The sequence below is a fragment of the Dermacentor albipictus genome, unplaced genomic scaffold (genome assembly GCF_038994185.2).
Source record: "Dermacentor albipictus isolate Rhodes 1998 colony unplaced genomic scaffold, USDA_Dalb.pri_finalv2 scaffold_31, whole genome shotgun sequence".
NCBI lineage: Eukaryota > Metazoa > Arthropoda > Arachnida > Ixodida > Ixodidae > Dermacentor > Dermacentor albipictus.
This window is the reverse complement of record NW_027225585.1, coordinates 783956-791035: the sequence shown is the minus strand read 5'-3', so window position 1 is coordinate 791035 and position 7080 is coordinate 783956.

The window sequence follows — 7080 nt, the reverse complement described above, 5'->3', positions numbered from 1 at the left end:
TGAGCGTGAGCTAGGTAGGGCGCGAGTCAGGAAAACAAGGCAAGGGATACGAAAACTCAAGAGCTGGTGGGATGCAGAGGTTAAGAAGGCCATAAAGAAACGTCAGGAAGCCTCCAGGGAACACAGGTATTCCAAAAGTAAGGGAGAACCTGAAGCAGAAGTAGAGAGGAAATGGGTAAACTACATAAAATGCAAAGGGAGGCATCCTATTTGATCAACGAGAAAATCAAGACAAAGGGGTCCCAATGGCTGTCAAAAATACGCAATAAAAAAGATAAACAGGCAGCTAGAAAATTCTGGCAACATCTGAACTCCTTGGGTAATAGGACAAGCCTAGAGCAGAGGTATATAGTAACAGCTCAAGGTGCTCGGTTAGAAGGTGTCGGGTTCTCCTCCGTACTCTTGGGACAAAGGAACGACAACACAGTAGTGCAAACAATCACAAGGGCATTTATTACACCTTTCATAGATCAATACCTGCTAGCCGAGTTGCTATCGACAAAACATGCCGATGGGCTCGCGACAAATCTAGAAGTCCGACTTACCGCGACCGGACAGCGAGCGAATATGTTCGCCCCATGCTGGATCCCAACGCCTGGTCGTTCGCGCGTACTGTCACGCGAACGGCGTCCAAGGCGGCCACGTGAGACGATCTCGCAGAAGCATGGGTCGGCGCACGCGCGGCACGGCACGTCCGTCCCGCTTGCTTCCTGAACCCAAAGAGACAGTGCGCATTGTCTTCCGGCGCCCAAGTAGCCCCGCCTGTCGGCGGCGTCAGCAGCGCAACACTCGCGCCATCTCTCGCACTGTGCCCCAACCACATCGACCGCCGCGGGCATCACGCAGGCCACGCGGCGAAGCCGCATTACAGGAGACGGGCTATGCGGGAAAAACATCAGGGAACGCGCGAGAGTCGCGCATCCCCACATCCCCCAACCCTAAATCACTACATATTCCGGCGAAACATGTCACTTGGTCTAATATTAACCCGTGTTTCGCGAACAAGATAGTACATGCAACAGTGGCCGCGCTGACGAAATGTCCACACGCTGTCCATAGCATGCGAGGCGACATTGTCCCTGGGTACACCGCTGGCGTCCGCCGGTCACAGCAGCAGCCTTGCAGACTCGGCGGCACGATTCCAGGTCAGGACTCCGGAGACGACGACGCAGTAGTAGGCACGAGCAAGCGTCGCTCGCGCCGACGCGCCCTGCTGGCAAGAGCCGCCGTAGCTGTCGGTGACCGCCGGCACTTTTGTCCGCCGCCGAGGTTGTGAGCTGGATACAGGAGGCCGCCGAAGTCGCTGCGCCGAACTGGTCACAGCATCACCATCGCCCGGGGTGGCTCGATCGTAGTCCGGAGCAGCAGCGCAGACGATGTGCAGGTGACAGCAAGCCAGGGTGACTTCAATCACGCTGCGTACACTCAACACACTCGGCAAACACTAAAGTAGTGCAAGGGAGAGGAATTCTGCATGCGCATCGCCCACGTGGTACGATGTTCAACTCGGCTAGCAAAAGATCGGGCAGCTACTCAGATGCTAAGTTCACGTGAACGAAGCTCGCTTCCTTGAGTCGAACGAGTAATTTCAGTTCGTGCGAGGCTATAGAATGAAAGAAGCAAATTGCAACACCTCAACGCCACGGTCCACCAGGTTGTGTCCCTCCACGTGCGACAGGCAGCTTCGTAAAGCCTTAGGCCTAAAGCTTCGCTACCCTGACAACAACCGGCATCCAAAAAACAACACCCAAAATGAGTGCAAAACAGGCAGCCGCGAGGAGACGTCAGCTCTGTGAGGTGGTCCTACTCCGCTCGGTGCACACAGCATCCGAGTTGACGGCGCCCACCGTCCCAGACGGTGTCGGAGCGCCCGGTGCCAGGCCGCAATACCAGTCAGCCCGTAGTGGCACCCGTGGCCCGCGGCCACCCGGCTCCTAGAGCCGTGACTTCATCCGAGTCAAAGAGATAGAAGAAGCTATTTACATAAGAAATTCGGACCACTCCCGAGGCTTCCGTACTCACTCGCTTCAGGCTTGCCAATACTCCGCGGCGCTGATTCTCGCTTTCCCAGGATGCAGACCACGTGGCTCTCGTACCGACGAATGTCATAAAAAAAACTTGCAAAAAGGCATGGCACGTAGACATGTTCAAACACACTACAGCCACCATCGCCTCACTCAAGAAAGCACGCCGCCAACGCTAGCGATCAAAGTCCGCGCTAGCCCTACGCTTCGGTTCAAACAAAGGTCTCGAACGAAGCCAAACTGTTAAATCTATCATCCGATGTCCCAAGAGGTCCACGTTGGGCAGCCAGATGTCGGGTTTCTCCTCCCGTACCCTCGGGACAAAGGAACGACAACACAGTAGTGCAAACAATCACAAGGGCATTTATTGCCCCTTTCATAGATCAATACCTGCTAGCCTAGTTGCTATCCACAAAACATGCCGATGGGCTCGCGACAAATCTAGAAGTCCGACTTACCGCGACCTGATAGCGAGCGAATATGTTCGCCCAATGCTGGATCCCGGCGTCCAAGGCGGCCACGCGAGACGGTCTCGCAGAAGCATGGGTCGGCGCACGCGCGGCACGGCACGTCCGTCCCGCTTGCTTCCCAAACCCAAAGAGACAGTGCGCCTTGTCTTCCGGCGCCCAAGTAGCCCCGCCTGTCGGCGGCGTCAGCAGCGCAACACTCGCGCCATCTCTCGCACTGCGCCCCAACCACATCGACCACCGCGGGCATCACGCAGGCCACGCGGCGAAGCCGCATTACAGGAGACGTGCTATGCGGGAAAAACATCAGGGGACGCGCGAGAGTCGCGCATCCCCACAAAGGAGAGGAGGCAATGGAGCATATAGGAACCATGATGAGGGAAAAATTCACAAAACAGAGAAATGGTACATGCAGTACGTCGGAGAGGGATAGCCTGGTCAACCCACTGCTTTCGATTGGACAAGAAGAGTGGGAAAGGGCTGAGAAGAGGGTACCAAGTAGCACATCGGCAGGCCCCGATGGTATTCCAATTATGTTAATAAAGAAATTGGGCCCGAAATCCAAGAAAGCATTGAGGGAGGTGGTGAGCAAAATGCTAGTGGATGGTAAAGTACCTGACGAATGGAGGCTAAGTAGGATGAGAATGATATATAAGGGAAAGGGGGACAAAGCTGACATAAATAACTTCCGGCCTATAACAGTGACGTCGTTGGTTTACAGGGTGGTTATGCAGATTATAAAGGACAGACTGCAGGCATGAGTAGAGAACGAGGGGGTACTTGGAGAGCTACAAAATGGGTTCCGGAAGCATAGGAGGCTAGAAGACAATCTGTTCTCGCTAACACAGTGCATTGAAATAGCTGAAAAGAAACACAGACCCCTATGGCTGGCTTTTTTGCACATCAAGGGAGCCTATGACAGTGTACTTCAAGAGGGATTGTGGGGCATTCTGCAAACTTTAGGAGTGCAAGATGGAGTAACCAATTTCTTAAAAGATATCTTTAAAGGTAACCGGGTGATTATACAATGGGAAAAGCAGGTTTCGGAGCCTGTAATGATTCGGCGGGGATTTAGGCAGGGGTGCCCATTGTCACCTCTGATGTTTATGCTGTACCTACAAGGTTTAGAGGCCAAAATACAGCAAAGCGGACTCGGCTTCAACCTATCATTTTTCAAACAAGGAAACTTGATTGAACAGTCATTACCAGGACTGATGTACGCGGATGATATTGTAGTAATGGCTGACAATACAGAAGATCTGCAGGAATTAAGGGACATACGTGGTACAGAACGAGACAGACTAGACTTGAAGTTTAGCAAAGAAAAATCAGCAGTCATGATTTTTAATGATAACATTTGCGGCGAGCATAAGATACAGGAGGCCACGCTGGATATAGTCGACAAATACAAGTACCTTGGGGTGTGGATAAATAATGGCATTGAGTATCTGACAGAGTACGAAAAATATCTAACGACTAAAGGTAACAGAAGTGCAGCGATTATGAAGAGTAAGGCACTGTGGAACTACAATAGGTACGAGGTAGTACGAGGGATATGGAAGGGGGTAATGGTTCCAGGTCTTACTTTTGCCAATGCAGTTCTATGTAATAGAGCAGAGACCCGGCAACAGTTGGAAATTAGGCACCGTGGTGTGGGTAGGCTCGCTCTGGGAGCACATGGCAAGACACCAAATCTTGGAGTGCAGGGGGATCTGGGATGGTCTTCTTTCGAGGGCAGAGAGGCTAGTAGCAAGATAGCATTTGAGGAGCGATTGAGAGAAATGGGGGAAATTCGGTGGGCTAGGAAGGTTTTCAGTTACTTATACACAAGGAATGTTGACGCGAGGTGGAGGAAGCGAACTAGAAAATTGACAAGCAAATACTTGGGCAGTAGCGGGGGGACAAGTAAGGAATCATTTGTCAAGAAAAAGGTTAAGGAGACAGAGAGGGGTATGTGGAGTACAGAGATGCAAACCAAATCGGCATTGGAGACATACAGGACGTTTAAGCAAGAAATAGCCAATCGATAACTCTAAGGGAAGCTCATTGTTGTTTGAAGCCAGGACAGGTGTACTGCGGACCAAAACGTACCGAGCCAGATACCAGGAGATAGATTTGGTGTGTGAGGCGTGTGGAGAGGAGGAGGAAACGGCTGAACACCTGATACTTGCTTGTAAACAACGTCACCCTGCAGTTGAATCTAACGGGGAACTATTCAAAGCTTTGGGTTTTAAAGACAGTGAAAGTAGAATAGACTTTGAACAGGTAGAAATAACTAAACGGAGACTATCTGATTGGTGGATAATATCAACGCAAAAGTAAAGGAGTAAATACATAGGTATGCATGCATATAGAACCATCAAAGGCTAGGTGGCGCGCGCCGCCGCCGCCCGATTCAAAGGGTTGAGCACCATCCATCCATCCGTCCGTCCGTCCGTCCATCCATCCATCCATCCATCCATCCATCCATCCATCCATCCATCCATCCATCCATCCACCCACCCACCCACCCACCCACCCACCCACCCACCCATCCATCCATCCATCCACCCACCCACCCATCCATCCATCCATCCATCCATCCATCCATCCATCCATCCATCCATCCATCCATCCATCCATCCATCCATCCATCCATCCATCCATCCATTGATTAAAGGAGTCTGACCTTCGACGTGGTGGCGAAACAGTCGCTAAATGATGATAGCAGAGTGAGGAGCCTCTCTTCGTTTTGGTCTAGCTGTGGGTTGACGTTGATGTGACTGGTCAAGTCCACGTCGCTGGGTTCCGGAATCGACATTGTCGTTACCGAAGCACAGGCGTTGGACTCGGCCACCGTTTCAAAGTAGGCCATGGTGGTATGCCTCGCAAAGTGTTTGTATTCGCCACTGAAGTTGGTAACTAGAATCGTGGTTTGCCTATGGTGGAGCTCTACGATACCTCGTGCGACGCCGACTTCGCGATCCAGCAATATGGCGAGGTTACCTTCGGCGATGCCTATTCCTAGTTGTTCTTGGGGACATTCAACAAGGACGAAGATGCTACTTCGAGGCGGTAACGTCACGCAGTCATCGACCACGCGTAAAGCCGCGCGGTGATGTTCATCCTCCACACTCGAATCCGAAGATACATAGTTAGAAAAAGTCACGAACAAGTCACGAAGGTTAATGATCGCCCCATATTCCTGGAGAAAATCCATGCCCAGTATAACTAGCCGAGAACACTTGGGCAGCACAAGGAAAGACGCTACGAAAGTCGAAGTAGAAATTGCAAGTCTGGCGGTGCATCGTCCAATGGGTGACACGAGGTGTCTTCCGGCCGTAATCAGGTGTGGGCCGTCCCACCCTGTCAGCACCTTGCGTAGCCGAGTGACCAGTGAGGCACTCATAACCGAGTCAGCTCCCGTATCTACAAGTGCAGTTACCGGATAACCGTCGATTGAAGCAGTAATAGCAGCAGAAGTTCTTTTTGCAGTTTTGAATGAAGGCGTCAGCGGTACGTCGCTAGGAGATGGCGTCGGCGGAGGATATTTGACGGTTCGCATGACAGCGGCATCACCCCCGGAGGTGGCCGTTTTCAGTTTCCCCGGCGCGGGCTTCCACCGTTGACTCCAGCGGAATCAAAAGCGGGTCGAGCACGGTTTGGTGACGTATACCGACAAGGTGAAGGCGACCGTGACTGTCTTCGCTGTTGGGCAGCAGGAAGCCGGTTACTTTCTAAGTCTTGCTCGATTTCGTGCGGGCGTTCGCCATAGCGCGGGCAACGGGCGTCCGGATGGTATCCCCGCAGACCAATCCGTCGGCACTGGCAGTCGCGATACAGGTGACCAGCCTCCCCGCAGTGATAGTACAACGAACTGTTGTGGAGGGGCGTGCCATACTGTAGATTTGCGCGGACCAGGATGCAAGGGTGCTTGCGGATTCGTGCGGTGGATCGGACTTGGGAAGCGTCGAGAAATCCCAGCAGGAGGCTGCGAAAAACGGCCCGTAGATGGCGCGCAAGCCCGAAGAGAATCCGCGTACGAGAACGTGGGAGGTTCGGGTCGTGTTGGTGGCGAGGGATGAACCACTTTGCCGATTTCTTCCCAAATAACATCCGTAGAAACCGCGGCACTGGGAGGTGCCGGAGCCGATGCATATGACTTCTGCAGTTCTTCTCGAACAATTTGTCGTATTAGCTCGGTAAGGGACTCCCTGTCATCATTTGCAGGTACGAGAGAGCATGCAGCAGTTATGGTGGTCTGGCGTTCATACTGCGAGAGCCGCTGCCGAAGCATACGTTCCATGACTGTTGCCTCACGAACGAACTGAGAGACTGTTGTAGGAGGATTGCGCACGAGGCCCACGAGAAGCTGTTTCTTTACGACTCGCATTAACAGACGCACCTTCTTGTCATCTGGCATTAGTGGATCGGCCCACCGGAACAATCGCGTCATGTCTTCGACGAACATGGCGACGGTTTCGTTTGGTATTTGGAACCTCGAAGACAGTGCCTGTTCGGCTCTTTCATTCCTTTCAGGAGTGCAGAAGGCTTCGCAAAGCAGTCGGTAAAACGCCTGCCAGCTGGTAAATGAGGCTTCGTGGTTCTCG